This window comes from Choloepus didactylus, chromosome 21, assembly GCF_015220235.1.
Source record: "Choloepus didactylus isolate mChoDid1 chromosome 21, mChoDid1.pri, whole genome shotgun sequence".
Classification (NCBI taxonomy): domain Eukaryota; kingdom Metazoa; phylum Chordata; class Mammalia; order Pilosa; family Megalonychidae; genus Choloepus; species Choloepus didactylus.
The window spans coordinates 12519880-12537673 of NC_051327.1; the positions used below are offsets into that span (position 1 = coordinate 12519880).

General features: G+C 39.6%; 1 pseudogene; it reads left to right on the plus strand.

Moving 5' to 3' along the window:
• Nucleotides 1-17794, plus strand: part of LOC119518138 — a 140851-nt pseudogene continuing 123057 nt past the window's right edge.

The following is a 17794-nucleotide window of genomic DNA, read 5'->3' on the forward strand; positions in this document are numbered from 1 at the left end:
ATGGTAGCCAATGAAAAAGAACAGGTGAGATGTCCTGCAATAGAGAACTGAGTTTCAGATCACTTGTGGGCAGGAAACATCCAGAGATCTGGTCCACCCAGATGGATCTGTCATCAGGTCATAGAGCCCTGGCCACAAGTTGGGGGCTCAGGCAGGACTACCTCTGTGGGAGAAGTGACTGCCCTGGAAAAAGATAGGCATCTGAACTAATGGCCACGGGCTCAGACACAGGGAAGGTGCAAGGAGAGGCCTTGACCTTGGGTCATGCAGTCAACAATGGGTCAGCAGCTTGATCCACCAGATGCTGAGTTCTTGAGCACTGCGATCTCATGACTAAGCTCAAGGCCAGGCTGGCTCCCAGACCAAATGGGGCTGAGCCTGCAGGCAGACAGCCAGGATCTCAACCAGGAAGAGAGGATCTCTGTAGGGGCAAGCAGCAGGCAGAACCTGACCCCACAAGTCCTAAGATGGCAATGACTTTCAGACATCAACCTGGTTTGGATTCAAATCAGTGAGCAGAAATATAGCCTCCTTCTCCCATTACACAGTCAACCCCACAGTGCTCTATTAATAAACTGCATTTTCAGAATGTCATTACAAAATTTGCAAGTGACATTTTTTTTTTGTATTGATCTTTTTGCCTAGGAGGACAAGTAGGTTGTGAGTATCTCAAATTTTAAAAAGGAGGAAGAAGAGCCAGAACAAAGAATGGAAATCCAGAATGATTTACCCAAATCCAAGTATCTTATGGATTAGGGTAAAATGTACATGTGCAATTGAAAATGGCAATCAACCAATACATCCACACACATTAATAAATAAGATGAATCAATAAATTATACCAAAGTACTATTTTATTCTTTACACTCAGAAGATGGTTTACACTTTAGTAGAAGGAAGGAAGGAAGATTGTCCATCCTCTCCATCCCAGAACTAGGGACACTGGAAGCAACTTTCCTCTTTTACTCATTTTTCTGTTATTTATGTGGGTTTAAAGAAATCCATAGGTGACATACTCAGCGTAGATTTTTGGGGAAAATGTTGAAGATCAGGGATCTCTCACCAACTGGCTCATGGCATCTCTGTATCAGATGGGTATACAGATGAGTACACAGATCTGTGTGAGTGTGCAAATGTGCAAATTTATGTATGAGAGTGTGTGTGTGCAAAATATTCCCTAATTCCCTAAACTGAGGTAGGTCCTCCCTCATGTGTATTCCCATAGCTTTGCAAACACCTCCCTCAATCATGTTATTACATTGTAATTATTTGCTCACATTTCTGTCACCAAGTAGACTGTGAGAGCCCTGAAGTCAGAGACCATGTGTTAAATCTTCACCACTGAACATATATTAGCTTCACACTGAACATTGCCTGAATAAGTGAGTGAATGAATGAGTTGAAGAAATGAATGAACAACCTCTGGCCTGGATGGATCATATGTTTGACCCACAAAGACCCTCATTTGTGTTCTTCAGCCTGGATGATGGATTATTTACCCTGGAATTTGATTTGTGTTTGCCATTGTACGTATAGGCTTTTATTCCTACAAATGTGAATAAAGGAGACTTTTGAATCTGATAGGAGGTAAAAGCCTATTTGCGTCCAATGCACAGGAGAATTTCTTTATGAGTGTCCATAAAGCCAACATCAAAACATCTGCCCTCTGCCTTCCAGATTCACAATAGCTCCACTAAGCTTAGAATATTCGTGTTTCAATGCAGACCTATAAAAGCATGTTAACTGACATTTTCTGAGTTCAGAAACCCCTGATTTCCCAATATCTGCCACTTACAAGTAAACTTGGATTTACTCTCAGCACGATAAACATGATTTTATATAAAACCACCTAACCATTATCAGTCCTTCAACTTTCATCAGCCAAACCACTGTTTTAGCAGGAGAAACACAGTTGTATGCAAACTACTATAGCAGGGGTTTACCCTGAAAAAAAAAATTTCTTACTGAGAAATACAACAATTTCTGGTTTTGCGTGGCTGATTTGTCTTCTTGCTATGAGTTTTGGTTACTTCTCCCCAACAATAACTCCTCAGCCCATTCAGAAGTCTTTTGGAAGATTTTTGGTTGTATGTTTTGGTTTACTGTTTTCCCATTCTTTTTTTCATCAATTTTATCTAGGTGAAATTATCATATAATAAAATGTAACTGTTTTAAGCGCTTATTTCAATGAGTTTTTAACAAACATATTCACTTATATAAAACCACCACTTTCAAGATAGAGAATATCACACCCCAAAAATTCTCTCATGACTCTGTGGTCAATCCTTTCCAACTCGACTCCTGGCCAATCCTGATTTACTTTCTGTATAAATTCAATTACACAATATGTACTCCTTTTGTCTGGCTTCTCTCATCTGGCATAGATATTTTGAGATTCATCAATGTTGTAGCACATAGAATAGCTCATTCTTTTTTTCTAACTGCATAATATTCCAATGTATGGATATATTGCAATTTGTTTATCCATTCACCTGTTGATGGACACTTGGGTTGTTTCTAGTTTGGGGCTATTATGAAGACAACTACTATGAACATTAATATAGAGGTTTTCATTTGAACAAATGTTTCCATTTCTCTTGGGTAAATAGGTAGGAGTCAGATTACTGGAAGATATGTTTAATGTATGTTTAACTTCGTAAGAAACTGCAAATTGGTTTCTAGAGTGGCTCAACCATCTTCCATTCCCACCAGCACGGCATGAGAGATCAGTTCCTCTACAACCTCGCCAACACTTGGTATGACCAGTCTTTTTATTTTAACCATTTTAGTGGGTATCAAATGCATTGTAGTTTTAATTTGCATTTCCTGGGTGATGAATGATAATAAACAAGTTTTTTTATGCTTATAGGTCACTCACATATCTTGAAATGTTTGTCCAAATATTTTCCTCATTTTTTAATATATTGTTTACTATTTTACTGATTTGTGAGAGTTCTGTGTATATTCTGTACACACATCCCACCCTGCTATTAGCCTGGCAGAAGGGAGTGACTTGGCCTATCCTAGTTTTCTGAACCTAGTTGTCAGAACGAGTTAACCTAATGATCAGAAGCTTATTGTCCATGATAGTTATGTCAAATAGCCTGGGCTTCTGGGTGTGGCTGACATCAGCTGTACTAGGGAGCATTTGGTGCTTTGTTTCTGGGGAAAGAGAGGTGTGGTATGGAAATCTCCTTCCTACTCCTTAAATCTGGACAAGCTCTGAAAATGGCAGGAAGGAAGGAAGAGTGGGAGGAAGGGAGGAAGAAAGAAAAGACTATTCCAGGGAGTTATTAGCCCCTATAACTCCCATCAGGACCCAGGCAAGTCTATTACAGCCACGCAGATAACAAATTACCCTTGACCTGGGCCCACTTCTTGCCTTTGATCCTACTGAGTCCACATAATGAAGTGTCTTTGCTGTCACCAACTGATCTGCAGGAAAGGAGACGGCTTCATTCATAAGGAAGCCCCAGGTTTCATCTGCCTCACCTTAATCAAATAGCGTGTGCAACAACTGAAAGTATAAAACAGAAGTTTAAAGATCCCACAAGTATTGGGTCAACTGTAGGGTTGGCGAATGCTTACCAAGGGGAACAGCCTTGATGCCAAATAAATTTGGATTCCCAACCTGAAGCAACAGCGAGAGGAAGGACGTTTTTCCTCTTTCATATCATCTGGCCATGCCTCATTGCACTCAGCAAAGCTGTAAAGGAGACTGGGCTCTAGAAACATCAGCCTCCATGAGTGGATCAGCACATCTGGAGACTTCAGGTTTACTCAAAATTAAATTAATCCCCTGGAGCAAATTCAGATGAGAAAGGGAAAGGAAGGGACGCTTCAAAGAAGATGGGGGCCACAGAGGGAAAGAGTGGGATTGAGACATACTTTAAATCGAGTCGTGCTGGTTATTTTCAGCCTTTTGTACTAAAACTATCCCAAGGTGCCAAACAGAGAAAATGGGGAGGGGAGGTTGGAGCTCTGGATGATATCATGCACCGAAATGGGAAGATGGCATCTCTATTCAAGGCTGCTGTACCACACATCAGCAGGTCCTGGTTCCAAATCATTAAGTCTGAAGAGCCCAGTTTGCCTCCAGCAGCACTCTTTGTCCTATCTGTCCTACAAACAACTGTGGTCCCCTTGTGAAATGTTCCTCTGTGCTGCAGAGCTCAGGGACGAGAGGAAGTTACAGAGAAGGCACACTTGTGTGTGTCTGTGCTGCAGAATTCACCAGCTCCCACAAAGTCCTAGCTTCATCTATGAATAAGCACACATTCTAAAACTCTGCAGATGCCAGTAGCTACCTTTCCAGTGTCTCATGACATATTCCAGAGATCCTCTGGAGAAAGCTTAGCTTTTAATAGTTCAGGAAGCAGAAGCTTCGAGAGATTATGTACTTTGCCGTAGGCCCCCCTCTAAGTAGAGGAATTGTGATCCAAACATGGGGAGTCAAAGTTCAGAAGCCAAGAAATCAATTGCTTGCTTGCTTGATTGAAGAGAATCTACCTTATTCCAGAAAGAAAATAACAAAGACACAAAAAGGTTTGAGGAAACTTCATGAATCTGTAAATAGGATGGAAGGATGTGGAAATCAAGGCACCTAAGAACAAGCAGTTAACCTAATTCTGGTTCTCTAATTTGAGAAATTCCTCAAGTGTCTCTGCTACAAATTGAATAATTTTGCAATTTCCTCCTTAAGGTAATTTTTTTAACTACTGATTTTTATAGGCTTGAGCATGTGAAACGCCGACTACTGTATGTCTTTTTAATTAGATCCTCTACATGATAATTAAAATCTCTCTTTGCATCATAGCTATTCTTAAACTCTGCAGTAATGCTTCTCTGGCTGGAAGTTAGCTGACCATCTGGAAGCAATAAAATATCTTAACCTTAAACTGCAAACTATCAGTTAGAAAGACCACAAATTAGACCTACTCCTCATTGCTTTAATGGGTAAGTGCCAGGGCCACATCTTTCATTCTGTCTCATCAGGAAACTGCAGAATCTCACAGTTACAACAGGGCTTTTGAAAGTCAGAATAGGTCTTCTTTGCAGAACCAAACCTAGCAAGGCCTCATCTCTAAAGGCCCCGAGGCCTTCCATATCCCAGAAGTAAATTCCAAGCCTGTTCTTGGAAATTTCTTCCAAAGTTTGTTCATTGTTTGGGGCCGAGGACAGGACTGGCCTTGGAAGAAAATGGGGAGGGGGGATGAATGCTGGCAAGAAGTTTGGAAAGAGTTGGGGTGCAGAGAGAAAGAAATAAGCAGGCTAACTCCCAGCAGAGGGGAAAACTTGGATGTGATGCCCAAGAATTCTTACAGTGGGTTCAATTGACAATACTAGTTAAACTTGAGGGCAGACTGGTGGAAATAGTTAAGTAATGGCTGTGATCATGTGCTCACATGGGTAAAGGTATAATCAATAAAGTTATTGATTCAAAAACCTATTTTGCTTATGCTGATGGTGATTTTCCCTTTAAATGATAGAACCACTTCTGGTTGTATATTGAAATAATATTAATGGTCTTGAATCCCTAAAACATTGTCAACATGTTGACAACTATTAGAATGTAAACGGATTGAGGAAAACATGTTTTTGTAACAAGTGATAACCAGGCTTTCGTGCCAGGATATGATATGGACTGGCTTGATGGCTGCTGGAGGGACACTATCTCTCTATAAGGACACTGGCTACCAGACCTCTGAATCATAAAAACCCAGTGCAGATGCCACCCCAGTGGGCATCATGTAGAGGCTGGTTGGCACCTGGCCACTCTGATTCCCAGCTCCAGGGCCCGTGCTGTGCTGCAAAGCTTGCAGCCGCCCTCACCACCTCACCACAACCAGCACCTCCCACAAACAGCTTCAGCCCCTCCACTGACCCCGCACCAGGCTAACTCCTGAGACCCCTCGTTGAAAGGACCCACCTGCCCTGTGTCAGCTCTCAGGCCAATGGACTTGAGAGACCCTGGTGTTCTCCACCTTGACCTGGTTATTGCACACTGGTTGTACTAGCAGCTTGCGATTAAGCAAGCAAAGACATTACGCTGAGCATCCAAACTGGAGTTGTGTGAAATCTGCTTTCGGTTTGCAATCATTTCTCAAGTCACTTTATGACAATTTTACAACATTTACACAACACTCCTTCTCAGTTGTCATGCCGTTTTTGAAATTCATTTTGATTCTATGTATGTTTCAAATGGCCGAACACAATATTATTGCCATTGTCATGTGCAGCCAAATCATTCATTTACCATTTACAAGGTGATGTAGCATGGTGGTTAAGAACGTGGACTTTGAGGTCAGGCCACAGGTTCAAGGCCCAGCTTTACCTCTTACTGGCTGTCCAACCGCAGGCTATTAGTGTCTGTCTCTCACCCTCAGTTTCATTGTCTATAATAACCTATAATAGATTTATTTTGAGGATTGAATTAATAATATATATGTAAATCACTTAGGCCTGGCACATTATTACAAATTCAACAATCACCCTAACAAAAAGCAACCACAAGACATAAGAGCCTTCAAAATCCCAAGATTTACCCTGATTCCTCTCTATGAGTTTCCTATGCTATAATACACTCAATTCAACATGGGATAGAATCATAAACATGCAGAAACTTTTAATATCAAAGTTTAAAATCTAATATGAGTGACTTCTCAAACCACTACTAATATGTAAAAATATGTGCTCCTCCTACAATGAATCCCATCACCAATACCCAAGCCCACACAGCTTTTATCCTGAAGCTAATGCTGAGCAGCACCTGTGTCCATGTTCACAGTCAGCAGGTAGAGCGCAGGCCCCAGGTGAGCAGGAGAGCCAGTTACTTTTATTTTTAACCCTTTTAAACAATTGTGAACTGTCATACAGCTACAGGAATGATTTCAGATAAAAACCAAATCAACACAAAGCTACCGCTTGTGTAACCACATCCCTGAACTGTGTAGATTATTCCCCTGAATAAATATTTCACAATCAGTTTATCTATGGACTTGGGTCGGCTCATTTAGGGACAATTAGTGATGTTATCATGAACATACATTGGAGCATGTGTCTGTAATTTCTGTCAGGTGTGTTTAACTTTAGGCGAAACAGCCAAACCGTGCTCCTAAATTTTACCCTCCCACTAGCAATGTCTAGGAGTTCTAATTAATCTACACCTTTGCAAACCATTAAAATTGTCCAGTGTATTTGTTTGTTTTTAACTATTCAGGCAGAAAAAGAGTGATCTTGAATAGTGGTTTAGTGTGCATTTCCCTGATGACTAATGAGGTTAGCTCCTTTTCATATTTTGATTGCTCACTTAGGTATCTTCTTTTGTAAAATGATTGTTTATATTTTAAGCCCATATTTCTGTTGATTAATTTCTTAGTAGTTTGTAGGAGTTTTGTTGTTCATATATAGTTTGTTTTCATAATCATAATCCTTTATTAGTGAAATATATTGACTAATGCTGTTAACATTTTTATCTGTGTGTTTCAGCACACATAAGGATGCATTTATATAGAGCAGAATTTTGAGAAGTGAAATTTTTTGGTTATTTATATCTTTAAATTTAGTATATAAAAATAAACTATTTTCCAAAGTAGTTTTAACAATTTACACTCCCATAGGTAGTATAGGAGATTTTCCCTTGCTCCATGTCTTTGTCCGCACTTATTATCACCAGACTTTCACATTTTAGTCTTGCTGGTGGGTGCATAGTATAACTTTGTTTTTTAATTTGCATGTTCATGATTACTAATGAAGTTTAATATTGTATTAGTTAAGGTTCTCTAGGGAAACAGAACCAATAGGAGATATCTGATGAGACTGTACAAAATTGTCTCATGCAACTGTAGGGATGCACAGGTCCAAATTCCATAGGTCAGTCAACTCCAATGAAGGTCTTCAATGAACTCCCCCAGGAGAGGCTGGCTGGTTGAAGAAGAAATGAAAGTTCTCTCTATTCTCCCTTAAAAGTCTTCAACTGATTGGATTACATCCAGCTGATTGAATTCTCTCATTGCAGAAGGCACACCCTTCATTGATGTAATCAGCTACAGGTATAATCAGTTAGCTGATAATTTAATAAACCAGCCTTCTGGTTTATTAACCATCCACAAATGTCCTTGCAGTAATGGTTAGGCCAGGGCTTGCTTGACCGGACACCTGGACACCAACACCTGGCCAAGTTGACACATGAACTTAACTATCACAAATATCGTATCATATGATTATGGGCTTTTGAATATGTACTTTTTTGAAGTCTTTGTTCAAGTCTCTTGTCCATTTTTATTTTCTGTTCTCCATTTTTTTCTTACTGATTTGTACAAGTTATTTGTTCTTTCACAAACCCTTTTGTTGGTAGTATGTATTGCAAATATCTTCCTCCACTCTACAGATTGCCTTTTCATTCTCTTAATGGTGTTTTTCCTTGAACAAAAGTTCTTCTTAATGCAATTTCATCTCTTTTGTGTTAGTGTTTTTCATGGTCTTGTTTAAGAAATATTTTCCTACCCCAGGGTCACAACATACTCTCCTGCATTATTTTCTAAAAGCTTTGTTTTGTCTCTTACATTTAGCTTTAGTCAGCCTGGAATCGGACTTTTCATTTGAAGTGACCATCCTGTCATGGTTCTGATGACCCCCTCTGAGCCGCTGTGGGTCCCACCGTGCACTGAACTCTTGTTCTGCTCCCACCTCATGACTCAAGGCCAGTTGTTGGGGAGTGGAAGGGAGGGGAGGGAAGAGGAGGGGAAGCGAAGAAGACAAAAAGTCTTGAATTTTAAATTAATCTTCTTAGTACTCGCAATATGGGTCTAATATGATATTTGAAACATAATGTGGTGGCTACATTGTACCATTTAAACTAATTCCAACCATAGTACATTGCTTGGTTTTAAAAATATAACCACGAATGAGACTAAGAGCAGTAAAATGCATGAAAACCATAAACAAATGAATGAGACCATTTTTCAGCAGAGGCCATTCATTATTTTACTTTTGGGAACTAGGAATAAATTGGCTTCTTTGAGTTTCAAATGTTCTGGGAAACCCAGTCATTTCTTAACTTCCTCAATATTATCTTGAGTTGCTAAAATAAGTGATTCTAAAGAACTCTAGATCTTTTTCTAGTTTGAGGTAGACAACAATTGTTTCATGCAGAAAATGAACTTGATGCAATGATAACCTCCAACTACACAATCTGTCATGCTCATCCAGGGGTCGCAGAACAGAAAGGCTCACAGAAGAAAATAAGATGTTGGATTGCAAGGCTTATTATATCCACTTAAAACATGCAGAAAGAAACCAGGAAAAAGAGATGGTGTGAGCAGATGGAAGAGCTACACAACTCAACTTGAATTCCATCGTATCCATGTGTGTCCCTCGCCCTCTCTCTTTCTCCCTCTCCCTCCCCATCCCTCTCCCCTGCATCAGTCTTCTTTGTCTTCCTTGTTGATAACACAGAAGAGATGAAATTGCATTAAGAAGAACTCCTATTCAAGGAAAAACACCATTAAGAGAATGAAAAGGTTGTCAAGATGACCAAGGGGATGCAAGGAGCCTAAGGCCAGTAAAACACATCTGCTATATGAGAAAGACTCAGGGGCAAGTATGCCCATCTACAGCCAAGGCACCAATGAGTCCGGAGAACAGCAACAGATTTTACCTGCATTTCCAGGGCAGAGCACATGTGTGGCCCGAATGAGATCTGAATGGAAGTCGCCATGAGTGGCTCACTTAGGTGTGACATTGCTCGCATCCTAGTGGGGACGTGATCTGGACCTGAAGTCTTTCCATCACTTTCTATCTAAAGGCAACACTCTTGTTTGTTCCATCTTTTTCATCATATAAAATGTCTTTCAGATGACCCACTTAATTACTATCAAAAGTTAACAATGTTAAGAATTCTGCTTATATCTCACAAGCTAATAGAATCCTCATTATGTATATTTAACACATCTTACAATTTTCATCCTTCCTATTTGTTTTCTTTCATCTAGAGCACAACTGACTATTCTCAAATATATTGAAAGTTTCTTTAGATAGTCAAGTGCAGCAAGGACAGGTGACACCAGAGAGGCTTGAGAGAAAAGTTTATTAGTCCTTCAGGTCCTAAAACAGAGAGGAATGGCACGCCTCACAGAGTCACATGGGGGAACACGTCAGGAGCATTGGCTCAACTGTATTAGTCAGGGTTCTCTAGGGAAACAGAATAAATAGGAGAGGTGTATATATATATGTATATGTTTATGTATGTAAATATTATATGTTATGTATGTAAATTTTTTATAGGAATTGGCTCATGCAACTATGGGCATGCGCAAGTCCAAGTTCCATAGGGCAGGCCACAAGCTGGGAACTCCAATGGTTTTTGATGAATTCCCCAGGTGAAGCTGGCTGGCTGAAGTAGGGATGGAAATTCTCTTTTCTGACTGCTGAAATCATCCCTTTTCCTTTTAAGGCCTTCAACTGATTGGATTGGACTTGTCTCACTGTTGAAGGCAATCTCCTCATCGATTGTAGATGTCATTGGCCGTAGATGCAATCAACTTACTGAGGATTTAAATCCATGAAATATCTTCACAGTAGCAATTAGGCCAGCACTTGCTTGACCAAATAACTGGACTCCATAACCTGCCCAAGTTGACACATGAACTTAACCATCAATCAGGCAAGGAGTCAGGGAGCAAGAGGTGCCTGGTAGACCTGGGGACTTCAGAGTGTTATGGGGCGTGGGGATTCCAGCACTTGGTCAAGCAAGGGTGACGACTGGGAAGTTTGCATTTGACTTTTGCAGAGGTGCAAACCTAGATAGGATGCAGGGAGGAGAGGGAGAAGCTGTTTATCCTGTATAAGAAGGTGTCAGGAATGATATGAGTGGCCTTGAGTGTACAAACAGCCTTCCAAGTCACCAGGGATATACAGGAGCTTCTCAAGGCCATTGGCTATTTCAGTCCCTGGATCTCCTGTTAAATTTCTGACTAATCTGCCAGTCTTCTGCTTGCTCCAACAATGAGCTAGCTGGGATGTTGGCCTGCTCTGATTGTTTGCTACCAAGAACACTACAATTTTCAACACCCTGGACATGAGTTTTCCTGTGCTCAGCAACAAACCAAGCAGTCCCCTCTGGCAGCAAGGTTTCTAGTTTTCATGGCTTGCCCCAACAGAGCTGGAGAGGGGAGCAGAGAAATTAATTTCAGCCTCAGGCCAAAATACCAAGGCACTCACTTTTCTTATCTGAGGTCCAGGAGTTTTTCTCAATAAATGCCACTCATGTTTTTGTATGCCTTTGGTCAATTTCCAGAGTCCTAGATTATATATTATAATTTTCCTTGGTTTTAGAGTTGTTGGTAGGGAGAGGATTTGCTGATTTTCTCATTCTACCAATTTGGAAGTCTGGCTCCCACCATGCATTCTTCCTTTCACATTTTTGTTTTAAGTTCCAGAATGGTTCTTTATATAGATTCTATTTTTTGTTGAAATTTTTAATATTTTCATCCATTTAATTGATTTTTTTTAAAAAAATATCCATAATGGTCATTTAAAAACCATTCTCGGCTTATTCTAAAATCTCTCTCTCCCTCTCTCTTCTTTCTCTCACTCTCTCTCTCTCTCTCTCTCATTTCAAGCATGTCAAGGGGGGTTTTCTGGCTTTGTATCTATTGCAGAGCCCCCCTCCAGTGGCTATGCTCCCCAAGTGCTGCAAGACGGCCAGGGCTTGCTCTCTGCCTTTCCAGAGTAGCTTTTGTCTTTATCACTACCCCAACAAGCAGTAAAAGTCTTGTGGCAGATCAAGAGGCTGTCCTAGAGGTTACTCCTAAGCAAGCTTCAGCTAGATATGCCAAATGACCGCAGTATGATAAGCCCAAGTCAACAGCAGTCCCAGAAACCCTAAAGAATACACGGATCCCTATCTGAGGCTCTATAGGAGTTTCACTCACTCAGTTTGTTCTTCAGAAACTTAAATCCTCCAGAGAGCTCCTATGACAGCTAAGTCCTCAAACTCAGAAGCAATAGCCTCTTCAAGAACATCAACTAGATATGTCCCCTTTGCTCATAAAGTTGAAACCCCTTTTCAACAGGAACAGGTTAGGGTGGTCACTGCCTAGACATCCCTGAAGATTGGGCAAGTGATTAAACTAGAGGAAGGGTAGCAACAGACAAGATGGAATTTAACAAAGGATTATGAGTACTGAATCTCTATATAATTTTCTTTTTCTTAGTGGCTAGGGTACTAGAATAGCTAGAAGGAATGAATTGAAATGGTGGAACAGTAACCCATAGCATCCTTTGAAATTTGTTCTATAGCTACTTGTTAAATTGTAATTTGAAAGTTATCACCTCGTCGTATATCCGTTCTATTTCACAATAAGGAAATAACTGAAAATATGGTACTGTAACTCATAACGTTTTTGGAAATTACCTACATATTTACTTGTTAAGTCATACTTTGAAAGATATTACCTTTTTGCATATATGTTATATTTCACAATAAAGAAATAACTGAGATTGTGGAACTGTAACCCATAACATTCTTTGAAATTTGCTCTCTAACTACTTGTTAAATTACACTTGCAAAGTTATCACTTTTATGTACATATGTTATATTCTACAGTGAAAAAAAAAAGTCTTGTGACAGAAAACTGTCAGCTAGGTAAAAGCAACTTCCAATTCTTCATACCAGCCTACAAGGCCATTAAAAATCACAATGATTTCTCTTTCTCTCACAGGCTTCAGTTCAGACAAGCCTGAATCTCTGCAAATGCCCCTGGAATTTATTCCTTTAAATTTATTTGCAGCCATCTCTCTCTGATGTCTTTAAAAGTATACGAAATTTCACTTTATCCAGTTATTTTCTAGTCATTAAACTATAGGTTTTTAATAACTAATAATATAGAGGAGCTCAGTTTAATCAATTCAAAAGTTATTGTTCTTTGCTGTGTTTTGTTTAAATTTAAACAAATTATATAGAGATTCAGTACCCATAATCCTTTGTTAAATTCCATTTAATTCCGTTTAATTGCAATCTGTTTTAGTTTTAGAGTTTAAGAGCCATAGCGTAAGGAATGTATGTTTTGTTTAATGTTTGCATTAAACATTGTCTAAGTAATAAATAAATAATTGGAGTCAAGGCCAGAGATATATGAGAGATTCTTTTTTTCCTTCAAAGGAGATTTTATACTTAAACTTGAAAAATTCTGTGCTACACTAAGCTGTCTATTTGCTACTCACGCCTGTCACAAAAATTATTTCAATGCAGTTTTAAAATAACTTTGGTACTGGCACAAAGGCAGTTGACTCTATCTGCCCAGTAATTGAATTCAGATATCCGAAAATGAAGCCTCCAAGCCAAGACAAAGACATTTCAGTGTATTTGTAAAAAATAATTCTTGATGAGTTTCAGAAATGTATGACTCAAAAGTGTTTGTAGCAGTTGGTGGTAGGTAGAAAATCCTAGGGAGCTGATGGTATTTATGTTAGAGGCTGTGTGAGCCCTTGGAAGGAGCCGTCTTTTAGCTCTCTAGGAAATTAGGAGCTCAGTACCGAGAGGCACTATTGTTAGAAACCTGCCACCTCCTACCATCAGGTGGTGCACAAATGAGCAAAAGAAGATTCAGTTCAATGGAGTAAAAAAAAAGTCCTAATTTTTGTACACATATAATTAATCTACAAATTCCCATTATATTTAACCTTCAAGCGGTTGTTTTTAATTCAAAGTTGCTTTTCGACATTAATTTTAACTTGGTGTGTTTGATTTTAGAGAGTGTGCTGGTTTGGATATATTATGTCCCCCACAAAGCCATGATCTTTTAATTCAGTCTTGTGGAGGTAGACTTATTAATCTTTCTGATTAGGGTGTGACCTCTTGATTGAATGTTTCCATGGAGATTTGACCCCACCCATTCAGGCTAGGTTTTGATTAGTTTACTGGAGTCCTTTAAAGGGAGCTCACACAGAGAACAGGAGGAAAATGCCCCAGGATATTCTAAGCTAGGACATACAGACGTTAGACACTTGGAAGCTGATAGTTGCTTGCTGATGCTTTGAGATTCTAGCCCCAAGTGTGCTCTGGAAAAGCTAAGAGAGGAAAAAATGCCCCAAGTGATGCTTGCTGATGCTTAGAGATTCTTTGAGATGCAGACAGAAGGATGTTTGGAGATGCTAAGCCAAGAGAAACCCAGAGACACTTTGGAGAAAGCCATCTTGAAGCCAGAACATTAGAGCAAAGAATTATCAGACGCCAGCCACATGCCTTCCTAGGTAACAGCGATTTTCCGGACACCATTGGCTGTTCTTCAGTGAAGGTATACTGGAGTTGATGCCTTAATTTGGACATTTTCATGGCCTTCAGCCTGTAAATTTGTAACCAAATAAACACCCTTCATAAAAGCCAATCCATTTCTGGTATTTTGCATAATGGCAGCATTAGCAAACTGGAACAGAGAGCTACTGGGAGAAGCACCCAGAAAGCTTCTCTTGGTCCCTCCCTTTCAGGGGCTTGGACCCCACATACACGTGGAAGTAGGTCACAGGTTACGTCTTTTCTACCTCCCTCCCTCCAGAGCTCTTCCATCTCCAATTTTCCCTATTTCCATCCATTTAATTGCCCAAAATCTCAAGAGTCTCCCTAGACTCCTCCTTTTTTGTCACCCACCCTATTTCCTGCATCCCCATCATCAAATCCACCAAAGGTCCTGCCAATTTTACCTCTCAAATTTATAAAAGGGGTTGCTTCCTCTCCATCCCTACCACCACCATCATCCCTGACCTAGATAATCACAGCCACTGTCTTCCTGCCTTCCACCTCATGCTGTACCAAACCATTTTTCATATTAGTGATCTTTTTAAAAGACAAAGTTGAACCCATCATGCCCCTGCTTAACAGCCATATTTGGTTTGCCATTCCATTAGGATGCAGTCCAAGCTTCTGAACTAGACCCTCCAGGTACTTTATGCTCAGAAGCTCATAATTCTCTAGCCTCATTTCTCACCTCCCACAGTACACTCTAGAAACAACGAACTGCTTATTTCTTTCAAACTCTGCATGCTGCCTCTTGCCTTTGCCCCTTGATCAGGCATTATCTCCCCCTGGAAAAACCCCACTTCCCCTCCTTTGACTTCTAAACCCGCAAGTTCTTTGAGACTCAGCTTGGTTGACATACCAATCAGCAAGTGTTCCCAAACCAGCTCCACCCTACCCTACCCCTCTTTTCTGCTTCTATAAGACTCTGAGCATCTCTATCATTTTACCTATCAACTCATATGATTATTGTCTGAATAAGTTATTGGTCTCTTCTCCTAACCTGTGAACTCCTAGAAAACAAAATCAAACCTATGCTTTTTATATCCAGCTCCCTTTCTCCTTACCTAGCACAGTGCTGATATTTAAATTGGTCTTTGGCAAGTTAAATGGCTCCTGAAGGTTACAAATCATCAGAATCACATGGGGAGCCTTTTTAAGTTATTCTATTTTAGAATCAATTTTTATTTTGTTACAATAAAGTGTGAAATGATAGTAAATAAAGCGGTTACCTGCTCCACAACATCCCCCGTCCCTCATTCTCTTTCCCCAAAGATAGTTTCTTCTGGCATTCACACATCCCTGTGATTCTAATTGATCCATCAATTCTAGATATTATCTATTTAATTCCTCTTAAGATACATGAGGACTCTTCTAAGCTAGGAACATATGTCCTTTAGGTCTTAGAAACGTTCTTGAATTATATTCTTTCTGATTTCTTCTGCCCGCTTCTTCTGAAACTCCTATTATTTGGATGTTGGATCTTCTGCATTTGCCCTTTATTTTATTTTTTAACTTTTCTCTTTGGCTTCCTTCCAACTATGTGTCTTTTTGCTCTACTTTCTGGGTCGTTTCTTCATATTTATCTTCCAAACCTTCTATTTAATTTTTCATATCTCCTGTCATGTTCTTAATTTCCAAGAGTTCTATTTTTTGTTCTTTGAATGTATTTTTTATATTTTCTGTTTCTGCTTCATGGATGCTATATTTTCTCCTACATTTCTAAAAACATTGATGACAATTTGATTTGTTAAATGTTTTCTTCTCCTTGTATGGTTTCTACTGCTTCAAAAAAAAATGCTTTTGTTCATTTGTTTTCTGTTTTGGTCTCTATATTCCATGTTAGAAACTTTCCTGAGATATATGGTCATCTTTGGTTGTCTGATGATGATTAAGAGTTGGGAAATGAGAATATCATTGGAAGTTCTCAGCATGTGGGTGGCTTTTGTTGACTTTAATTCAAGCATGCCTGGGTGGGTTATTTGCTGGTGAAGTATCTGGTATCAGTATCTATTGATTTTTCTTAAGCTGGTCAGATTTTCCATCAAATGGAGTTAAAATAATCCTGCTAGGGGGATAAAATCTTGCTCCCAGCATTCTGAGGTGGGGATGTGGAGCTCTGGGACTGTCAGAATTCAGTATTCAACATGTAATTATTAAGTGATTTTACTGAAATATATTCACATATCATACAATCCATCCAAAATATACAATCAATGGTTCATAGTATCATCACATAGTTGTGCATTCATCACCATAATCAATTTTAAAACATTTTCATTACTCAAAAAACAAAAAACAAACAAACAAACAAAAAAAAACCAAACACATCTCATACCCCTTATACCCTCCATTGGTGTGGTATATTTGTTACTGTCGATAAAAGAATAGTAAAATATTACTGTTAACTATAATTCATAGTTTTCCCCCATATACCCCTACATTTGTCCTAGTTCACCAAAGAATATTTTTATATTTGTACTATTAATCACAGTTATCGTCCACCACAGGGTTGACTGTGTTATACAGTCCCCAGTTTTATCCTCTAGCTCTCCTTCTAGTGGCATACTCTATGATAAACCTCCCCTTCTAACCACAATCACACACATAATTCAATGCCATTCATTACACTCACATATTGTGCTACCATCTCAATATATTATTATTGACTCTCACTTTACTGGCCCTGGTCACTGCCCAGTCCAAAACCCTCCCCAGGAATAAATTGCAAGTCTTCTGCCAGGATAACGGAGATGCAGACAGCTCGGACCCTGGAACTGGGGAAGGGGAGATGCAGGGAACTAAATTCACTGTTTGACCCTGTTTTCCGCATTCTAGCCCCTTCCTCCACCCTAGTTCCAGAGATACCAATTCCTGAACCATTTCAGGATTCTGCAGGGTATAGCAGAATAGTTCTCAGCTCTACCCACTGGTGGCTTAGGATTTATTTAGCTTTATTGGGTCTCCTATGTCAGTTACCACACATCCAACTGCTTCTATACTCCAAAATTGTGTTGCTCTCTTCTCTCTTCTTCTCACACTTTTGTGTTTATATCTTTTTAAAAATCTCTTTACTGTAGTCATAGTGGGATTTAGGAAGGAAGTAAAAATAAATGCTTACGTTCAATCCACATTTTAACCCAGGAGCCCTGAAGAGCTTTCGAGAAATACAGTTTTCCCAGGCCCCATTGCATACAGTTTATTTGTAGTTCTAAAGTGGGTTTGGTTGTTCAGTATTTTTCAAATGCTCTCCATAGCATAACACTCTCCAGTTGGGGAACCAAAGTCTTGAACTCCTCCTTTCTGGTCTTTATAAAATTGGAGCCCTTTCTGATGAAAACAAAAATGCTCAGATGAAAGCACTTTAGACAGGCATTGTGTTTCCCCTAACCTGGGTTTGGTTTTAGCTGAGGCTACAATTTTAGAGCAAACAATAAGCTCTGACACTGCTTGGGAATGCTGGTCTTGCAAGGAGACAGATTTTGTGCTGTTTCAGGGGTC